The following is a 10790-nucleotide window of genomic DNA, read 5'->3' on the forward strand; positions in this document are numbered from 1 at the left end:
TTGGCAACTGACTCATATTTATGACAGCTGCATTGTCCTGGGGTCATGTGAATGACTCTTGCGACTTTCTGACAAGCAGATTCAATGGGGAAGCCAGATTCACTTTAACAGCCGTGTTACTAACTTAAGAACTACAATGATTCACTTAACAACAGTGGTAAGAAAGGTCATAAAATGGGGTAAAACTCACTTAACAAATGTTTCACTTAGCAATAGAAATTTGGGGCCCAATTGTGCTCATAAATTGAGGACTGCCTGTAATTCCATAATAAACTAGCAACTATGAAAGGCGTATAATGTTTGAGAAAGCAGGGTACTAACATAAAAATACACACCTGAAGGATATTGTAAATAGCCATATTTAGGGGTAAGGTAGGTTGTAAGAATAGGAGCCTTTAAAAAAAAAAAAGACTGCATGCCATGCTAGATTAACAGGTCTGTTTTATTCGTATGCAAAATTATGATTCATATACCAAGCAACAAGGCTGTTCAGAATAGCTTTACTTTCTAATCTGCCTGGATACTTTTTGAGATCACCAAAATGAAATTAAATAGGATTTTTAAAAAGTGTCAGTTAAAACTAGAAACTGCCTCAAGGGCAGGAGCTTTACTGGAAATGACTGAATATAATACATGTGCAGGACCATTAAAGGTGAATGAACATTAATTGAGTTTTCTGAATACACTGAATAAAAACACTATGAAAAGTTAAAGCTTAGAAGGGTAATCACAGCTTGACATCATATTTGGATAAAGAATTGCAGGTGCTCAATCAAGGGAGATGATGGGAGTACTTGGGTTCTTTGGAGCTCAGAGATGGATGGCTGGGGTCAATCAATCAATCTGGTCATTGACTAATTCAAAAAGAAGAGGAGAAATTCCGAGACAACAAATAAAAATTGTAATAAAACTAATGAGCCTTGAAGGCTGGAGAGCCTTGGTAAAGGGTCTCCTGCTTGAGCAGGGGGTTGGACTAGAAGACCTCCGAGGTCCCTTCCAATTCTGTTATTCTGTTCTGTTAATGATAAAAATCCATGCTCTCAGTGTACTACACATTCTAGCAATATTAAAGCAAAATTTAGAGAAATAAAATTACGTTGGTGTCACAAGAATAACTATAAATAGAATGAATCCAGGTGGCCTACAAATATGGGGAATTATTAGATGTAATCAGTGATCTTTGTAGTCAGGACATTATACCAGAACATGGCAGGATGTGTGTGTGAGAGTGGATTCTCTTGGATATGGGGGGAAATCTTCACTGCTGGGAAAGAAGAGGAATGTCTGTAGATTTAGTTTGTTGTCAATCAACAGAGTTTGAAGAAGGATTATAATCCTAATTCATACATTTGTCACATATAACCTAATGTTTCTTTTATGCATGAGTGGGATTTCCACCAAGTATATATTTTGTTTTGTTTTATTTGCATAGTGTCTTGCCCATTTATGGAAAGGGCAATTGCCTTTCAGCACCACAAATTCTATAACCTGTTATCTATGAGCAAGGTATTAGGTTTTTCATTCCCTAAGCCAGTTTTTCCCAACCTTGGCAACATGGTACTGAGTCATGGTGGTGCAGTGGTTAGAATTCAGTATTGCAGGCAAATTCTGCCCAGAGTCTGGAGTTCGATCCTGACTGGCTCAAGGTTGACTCATCCTTCTATCCTTTTGAGGTCAGATGGTTGGGGCAATATGCTGGCTCTGTAAACTGCTTAGAGAGGGCTGTAAAACACTATGGAGCAGTATATAAGTCTAAGTGTTATTGCTATTGCTATTACAATGTTTCGCTGAAAATAAGAACTATCCAGAAAATAACTCCTAGCTTGATTTTTACATGTGCACCTAATATAAGCCCTAGCCCCAAAATAAGCCCTAGTTTGGGGGCAAGGTGCACACATAAAAATCATGGGGTGGGAGGGTGGAGCTGCCTCACATGCCCTGTACCCACCTACCTTAGGACATCTGCAGCCAGAGCTCACACACCCCTACACCTGTTATGCTGCTGTGCAACTTCTTCTGCGGCCGGACAGGACATGGCTCATCACACCAGTGCCACCGCTTGTGGCAGAAGGCTGTGTGGCACTTTGCACCAGCACTGCTACTGGCAGCAGGAGACTGCGTGGCTCGTGGCGCCCGTGCCAGCAGGAGGTCGCATGTTGCATTGTGCCGGTATCGCCACTCACATGAGGAGGTTGCATAGTGCATTGCACTGGTGCCACAGCTTGCATCAGGAGGTTGTGTGGTGCGCTGTGCCGGTGCCACCACTCATGGCAGAGGCTGTGCTGTGGTGTGTGTGAGTGGTTGCACCAGCATGATGCACGAGTGTCAGCACCAGCACAAGCCACATGGCCTGCCATGAACGGCAGCACCAGCATGAAGCACCATGTGGCCTCCTGCTGCAAGTGGGGGCACCAGCGCGATGAGCCATGTGCCCCCACCCTCTGGAATGAACTACCCCCCGAGATCCGGATGATTCCGGATCTCCTTACTTTCCGCCGCGCCCTCAAGACATGGTTTTTCCAGCAAGCGGACCTGACCTAGGGAGGATTTTAGGTAGGGATAATTTTAAAAGTATTTTAATCGGAAACACAGCTGGTAATATTTGGTTTTAATTCGGCTTTTATCGGGGTTTATTTTTTGGATTTCTGTATTTTTGTATTTTGTATTTTTTGTATTTTGTGTATACTATTTGTTTTTAATATGCTGTGAACCGCCCTGAGTCCTATGGGAGAAGGGTGGTATACAAATTAAATTATCTATCTAAATTATCTATCCTGCCATGAGTGACAGCACCGGCACAATGAGCCACACAGTCTGGCATGAATAGCGGCACCAGCGCACAGCGCCACGTGGCCTCCTGTCACGAGTGGAAGCACCGGTGCAATGCGCCATGTGGTGTCCAGCTGCAAGTGGCCACAGAAGAAGTCGAGCAGTGACGCAACAGGTGTTGGGGTATGGGAGGCCTGGCTGTGTCGGTCTTAAGGTAAGCTGGTAAGACATCCTCCGAAAATAAGACCTGGTACCTTTTTGGAGGCAAAAAAATACAAGACCAGGTCTTATTTTTGGGGAAACATGGTAAGATGTGTGGTTTCAATTCCCAGAATTCCCCAGCCAGCATGAATCTTAAATTTTACAAAGTGGTCTGTTTTATTGTATCATTGTAATCTTAAAACCTTGAACTATATGGCATCTATTCTTCGCTTACAGAGCATCTATGTCTTCCTAGCATTTGCCACCTCAGTGCTTCTTGCTTGTCTAATTGCATACCTTTTTGGAATTTTAGGACTCCATTTCCATCCCAGTCTTGCTTTATATTTGATTATGTGAATTTTACAGTAATGAATCTAAGCTGAAACAACAGGCAGTATCTTATAAAAAACGGAGAGAACATTGCAAGAGCAGCTGGTTCTCCAGGGACTCCATGTTAAAGATGCTAATTTTTGCTCTAATAACTTTGAAGGACTGATCTGCATAAAGAGGAATGGCAATTCTATTAAAGCTGCATGCCTCATAAGGGGGCACTTAGATGCAATCATTTCCTGAGTTGATGAAAATTCCAGATGTTGCCATTCTCCATTTGGATCCGTCACAGATTTCCCTACCCCATTTTCCATCTTTTTTAACTATGGGAAATCCTCTGAGGAGTAAGGGATGGAATAGTTGCATTGTGTATTTTTATTAGCTACTGCAGTTCTAATGTCTAAACCACTTAGTTACTACTTTCTGATCAGAATTGGGCCCAAGCTATAGAGCCAAGGTATCTAAGAATGAGTGTCACCATCTCAAAGTAGAAACAGAGGATAGATTTTAAAAGGACTGAAGCTACTTTTGCCAGAGTGATTAGATTGCCCATGATGTACATCACTTGACTCACAACTGATAGCCTGGGAAGTTGCAAAACCATCCCAGAAAAAGGCCACAGCAACCAATTCCATATCACTACTAAGAAAACTTCATGGCTGCCATCCACAGGCAGCCAAACTTGATTGAATAACACCTTTAGGGTACTTTATGTTTTCTCATCAAATGGGGGCTAATGTTTTTTGTAGCACTAACCTGTTTTTCTGAAGATGATAACAAAACAACAAAAAACAGTGTGTACACACCATATACAGCAAGAGACCCAATATGCAACATGGAATTCCCTGGAGAAAAGCACCCTATGGAAGATGAAGTAGGCATGCATGTTTATGTCTATATTCTTACTGTTCCATGGAACTCTCAACATATATAGGAAAATGTTTGGACTTTCTGTAATTACTTACAGGTCAAATATCAAATAATGGTGTGCCTCTTCCGATATGCTGTCATGGAGTCTCACTGCAAAAATAAAAGAAACTTATTATTACTACTACTACTATTATTTTGTTTGTATAATCAGCCAGTTGTTTACACTGGACTTGACATTTTTGTCCTGGATAGGCTGATGTTGTTTGATGGCATTAAAAGATATTATCACAGGATGTAAGTTATTCCAAGTAAATCTGCCTTTTGCAATTGACAAATGGTCATTTTATCAATGCCAACTGGATTAAATGGAGCTCCAGATATTACTATATAATATTATTATTTCTTTATCCAATAATCAAAATTCTCTACAATTCTAGCAACAATTTACTCTTTCAGTTCTGTAGTTGAGTAAAACACTTCCTTGCTATAATATGAAAGTACAAGAGCAGAAAATAAAACAATATTGAAATCCATCTTTTTCACGTTCTCAGTCATGCCTCCTCTTCAGTATTGCCAGCAGTTGAAACCCAAATATATCTGGAGGATGCAGACACACAGATATTCTTATAGATCATGACTATATTGCAACATTTTCATGGGAAATATTGATGACATCAGACTGCGAAACTAATAGAATAGAATGTTTGGATGTCATACAATGGAGAAGAGCAGAAGGGAATATGAAATTAAGGAAAGGCAGAAAGCAGACTTGGGACCAATAAACAGGTATCTTCTATTTGTGCCCAGATGTGGATTGATGGGATTACTGAGAATGGGGAACTTATTTGTTTCACTGAATATTCAATTCACACATTCAATTAGCTTATATTAACCAAAAACATTTTTCAGATCTTTGTATTGTGTGTTTAAAGTTATTGGAACATAAGTTGCATTGCATAAGTTGCAATGTTGCTTTACCATTGCTCACATCTCAGCCTGGTTCAGAGAAAATATACACCTTGATACATAACATTATTTTAAACTAAAGTAGGAAAATATTTATTGCTTCTAAGTTGACATAAAATAGTCAACCGGCCATTGCTTGAATTCTTAGCTGAGTCGTGTAGGTGGTATAGCCTAGAAAATTTTCCTTGAATTAACAATTAAAAAATGTTGCAATTTAAGTGTTAGTTCAAATTCAGGAGAAATCATTAATGTACATCAGAGATATGTGAAAACATTTTAATGTTATTTAAGACAGGGAGATCTTGGATATTTAATATATTTCCATGTATAGTCACTTTGTAGGTTTTAATTCAGTAGATACATTTTAAGGTACTGTGATTATATGGAACTCAATCGCACAAAAGCATTGCAGATCTGAAACTTCACCTTGCTCAGAGAATTGGCAATGGATTGTAATTGCAATTTTCAGAAAATTAATCTGGAAATCACTGTAGCTTATCCAGTTTCCTTTGTTTAGTAACATATTGGATCAGGATGAAAATTGAATAATATGTCTAAGAAACTCCCTGTCTTCCAAATAGAAATTGAGGAGACTCTGAGAAGTACTGTAATCAGGTTTAGAATAGGATAACAATGTTTTACTCAAACTTCAGAAAGTTATCCTTGGAATCCAACAATGAAAGATCAAACAGACGCTTTCTACTCAACCAATAGCTAATGTAATTTGCCTGGCAGGATACCTTAACTTTAAAAGAAATCTTACTATCACAGCATTCTAGCAGGCAGGATGTCTATGACTGTGTGGCTTAATTTGATATTCTCACACAAATTCTTGTGGACACCAGTTATCAAGTCAATCTTCCACCCCACACCCCATCTGGAGGTGGCTTCCATGTCCAAAGTGGTACTCCCTTTACTTCTGCTACAGCTCTGAACAAAAGCAGAAGCAAAATGTGGAGCATACCAGAGCATACAATCAATGTGGCTAATATACTAAAAACATCCAAAAATCCTCCCTCCCCCATCTTTTTCATCATTAAAATGACCATAGGATTTGTCTTTTCCCATCACAAGAATAGTATAGTGAAAAATATACAAAGAAGAAAAAAAATATTTATTACAAGAAATTTAAAATTCATGGTGTTATGTTCTGGGCCTGCTGAGTGACTCAGCAGGTGCAGGAAGCTGCAGAAAGGCCTGGGCAGACCACGTGAATGCCCGGGACCAGACAGGCTGTCTCCCGCGTTGCGCGCATGTGCAAGGCGGGAGAAATGCCTTGCATTGATTGGCTGCTACTGTCCCTGCAAAGGGGTATAAGAGCAATCCACACCATTTTGTTTTTGGTTCTGTTGGTGAATTGAATAAAGACAAGACTGTTGTTACTCCTGCCTCGTCTCCATGCCTTTGCGATCGAAACAGAACACATAGAGTTTTTAAAAAGAAATTAATTATTATTATAAGAGTTTGCACTAATGAACAGTCCATTCTTTAGGAAGCTGCCAGGCTAGCTCTATAAATTTTCAACACCTGAAAAGATAATACGTATTTCAGTTCTGATCTAATTTTGGTATGTTTCAGAATTACTTCATATTTCTGAATCATTGCAGATTATGCTAGTGGAATATGATTAAAAACAGCCAAACTAAATTTTGGATTTGATATAAGTTTGTGAGAAATCTAAATATTATTGAAATTTTAATCATAACATTTGCATAACCTTTTGAAAATATCCTGTTCCTATCTGTTCTGTGCTATGGCTAGAAAAGCAAACACAATTCTCCCTTGAGACAGGTTCAGCTTGTGACAACCTAGGCAGACACATCTATGAAGCTTTCGTAATAGCAGAAGGGGCCTGGTTGCCACTTCTTCCTCCAAGATATTTTCTGACCTATCAGTCATGTGTGTGTGTGTGTGTGTGTCTATATCTATCTATATCTGTGTCATCTGTATCCGTATCTATCTCTATCTCTATCTATCTCTATCTCTATCTCTATCTCTACCTCTGTCTTTATCTCTGTCTACATCCACATCCACATCCACATCTACATCTATATATCTATACCTATCTACACACACACACGCACAGATACAATTTTGGGATGTCCCATCAAAGTATTCCAGTTTATCCTTTAGTCCGTGTTTAAGCAAGAACCATTTCCAAATGGAAGACAAAGCTAATCATTTCTAATAGAAAAGACTAGGAGGATCCCAAAGGCATCCAAAAATATGGATATGACTCTATGTGAAGATGACAGCTTAACCTAACTTCTTTAACTTGATATCCTTCAGTGTGTTGTGATTTTTTATTCTCAGAATTCTAACCAACATATCCAGGTGAGAATATATAAATTGAACAAAATACAAATAGAAATTAACATTGTGATTCACCCAAGCCAGGAAATAATGGAAATGTATTTAAGTTATTGTTGATTTTGAAACTATAACTTGTCAATTGTTCATGTTTATTAATAATTTTAATATGATCACTAAATGATCACTCCACTATAAAACTAAAAAACAATAACTAGAGTAAAATAACAATAACTAGAGTAAAATAACAATAACTAAATAACAATAACTAGAGTAAAGCTGACCCCAGCAGATCCTAATAAATGCAGAGGTTTCAGAATCTCAAGATCTCAAAATCTTGGTCTCAAACACATTAAGCTTAACATTCCTCTGCTCTAAAAACTGATTCACACTACCACTAATGCATTTTTAAATTATTCTTTTAGGGTTTGATAATCTAAGCAATTATGTCCTGTCTTTGAATGTTCTAAATGTTAATAGCAGAAAATGTTTCTTAAAAATGTTTGGTTTTCCATTTCAGTTCAAAATATTCTTCACACAGATGGGAATTGCCGGGGTAGAGACCTATTCTTTTAGATTTTTGATGAAATTGGTTCGGCCCCCATTAGAAATGGAAAGAAAAATGGTTTTGTAAGTATAAGACATGTTCTGGAGAAACATGTAAATCTTTTTGAAGACCACCAGGGCTATGCTATTACAGATTGGCATACTTCAGCAAGTATGGACACCAGTTTATCTGGAAATGGAAAGTTAAGAATACAAATTGTTATCCATTCAAATTGTGTCTCGGTTACTAGGTAAGCTGCTGTACTTTGCTCTCAGTTATTTTCATGTTTTAAAATGTTGGTAGACTATGTCTTTCAATAAAAAGGACTTTCCTCTTTGCTTGCTTGCTTCTCTTCCCAAAGGAGAAGGAGAAGGGCTTCTTTGGAGCAGATGGCAAGGCATAGCAATCCAGAGCGTAGTGCATGTGTGTAAAAAATAAGAAAAACATATAAAAAACAAGAAAAAAGTCAAATAAATGATGGAAGAAAATGGCAAGAAGGTGAGGAGGAGCCAGGAGAAAGCAGAACTGCTTAACTCATTTTTTGCATCTGTCTTTACCCAAAAGGGGAAAAAAAGGCTAATTTATTAAAAACCCTATTGTAAAATGCAGATTAGGAATGCAAGTCAAAATAAGCAATAAAATGGTAAAACAACACCTACATCCACTCTAGATTAGTTTAAATCACCAGGACAAGATGGATTATACCCCAGGGTTCTAGGGGAACTGAAAGACGTGGTCTCAGAACCACTGAACTATATCTTTCAAAGATCCTGCAGCACTGGGTAACTACCAGATGACTGGAAAAGGACTGATGTGGAAAAAAATGGATCTAGGAAACTACAGATCTATCCACCTGACATCAATACCTGGCAAGACTCTGGAAAAGATAATCAAGCAACAAATCTGCAAACACTAGAGGCAAGCAAAGTCATAACCAGAAGCCAACAGGGGTTTGTCAAGAACAGATCATGCTAGACAAATCTTATTGCATTATTTGACAGAGTGACAAAATGAGTGGACTGGCGAAATGCTGCAGATATAATATACTTAGACTTCAGTAAAGCATTTGATAAAGTAGATCACAACCCATTATCTGATAAGATAGAAAAATGTGGGATAAACAGCATCACCACCCGATAGACTCGTAACTGGCTGACCAACTGCACTCAATGTGTAGTCCTTAATGGAACTGCATCTATATGGAGGAACATATGGAGTGGGGTACCTCAAAATTCTTTCTAAGTCCCAGTCTTTTCAATATCTTCATAAATGGTTTAGATGAGGGGATAGAAAGGGAACTCATCAAATTTGGAGACAACATCAAGTTAGCAGGAATAGCCAACACTCCAGAAGATATACAATATATGATGTATAGAAGGATCTCAACAGACTTGAACCTATCTAATAAAATGAAATTCAATGGTGAGAAAAGTGGGTTCTCCATTTAGGCAACAAAAACTAAATGCACAGGTATAGAATAGGTCAGTGGTGGCGAACTTTTTAGAGACCGAGTGCCCAAACTGCAACCCAAAACCCACTTATGTATTGCCGGGTGCTGGGTGGGCGAGGCCCACTGGGTGGGCATGGCCTCTGCCGCCCGGATCTATGCCTCCAGAGCGATTTCGCGCCCCCCCCCCATGGCCAAGAGAGAGCAAGAGCGCAGGTGCATGTGGAGAGGCGGAGGGGAGCAGCCTGGCCCCACCTCCCTCTGCAGCGATGGCACGTGTGCCCACAGGGACGGCTCCGCGTGCCGCCTGTGGCACCCATGCCATAGGTTCACCACCACGGGAATAGGTGGTACCTAGCTCAATAGTAGTAACTGTGAGAAGGATCTTGGAGTCTTAGTGGACAATCACTTAAATATTTGGTACTGCAGCTACCAAAAAAGCCAATGCAGTCCTAGGCTGCATTAACAAAGGAATAGAATTAAGATCACATAAACTATTATTATCACTACATAATGCCTTGGTAAGACCACATTTGGAATATTGCATCCAGTTTTGGTCACCACAATATAAAAAAGATGTTGAGACTCCAGAAAGAGTGCAGAGAAGAGCAACAAAGATGATTAGGGGACTGGAGGATAAAACATACGAAGAATGGTTGCAAGAATTGGGTATGTCTACTTTAATGAAAAGAATAACTAGGATAGCAGTGACATGATAGCAGTGTTCCAATATCTAAGGGGCTTTTACAAAGAAGAGAGGGGGTCAGTGTATTCTCCAAAGCACCAGAAGGCAGAACAGGAAGCAAAGGATGGAAACTAATCAAAGAGAGAACCAATCTAGAACTAAGGACAGAACAATTAATCAGTGGAACGACCTGCCTCCAGAAGTTGTAAGTACTCCAACCCTAGAGGTTTTTAAGAAAAGATTGGACAACATTTGTCTGAAATGGTATAGGATTTCCTGTTTGAGCAGGGGGTTGGTCTAGATGACCTCCAAGGTCCCTTGCAATTCTGTGTGTAAACGAAAGTACTACCACTGTTCACTTTTATATAACGACTTTAGCACAAGTCAGCATCACATAGATGTTTTCTCTTCTGAAGTCCAATTTGCACAAGTATGCTCTTTAGTTATTTTGCTTAGCATCTGTCATCTCCCATGTGACACCGCTGCTGCGCGAGCTGCATTGGTTACCAGTGGCCTTCCGGGTGCGCTTTAAGGTATTAGTTACCACCTTTAAAGCGCTCCATGGCATAGGACCCGGCTACCTCCGAGACCGCCTTCTGCCGCAGATTCCTTCCCACAGACCGGTACGCTCCCACAGAGTGGGTCTCCTCAGGGTGCCGTCGGCC

This window comes from Protobothrops mucrosquamatus, unplaced genomic scaffold (assembly GCF_001527695.2).
Source record: "Protobothrops mucrosquamatus isolate PMUCROS unplaced genomic scaffold, P.Mucros_1.0 scaffold925, whole genome shotgun sequence".
Classification (NCBI taxonomy): domain Eukaryota; kingdom Metazoa; phylum Chordata; class Lepidosauria; order Squamata; family Viperidae; genus Protobothrops; species Protobothrops mucrosquamatus.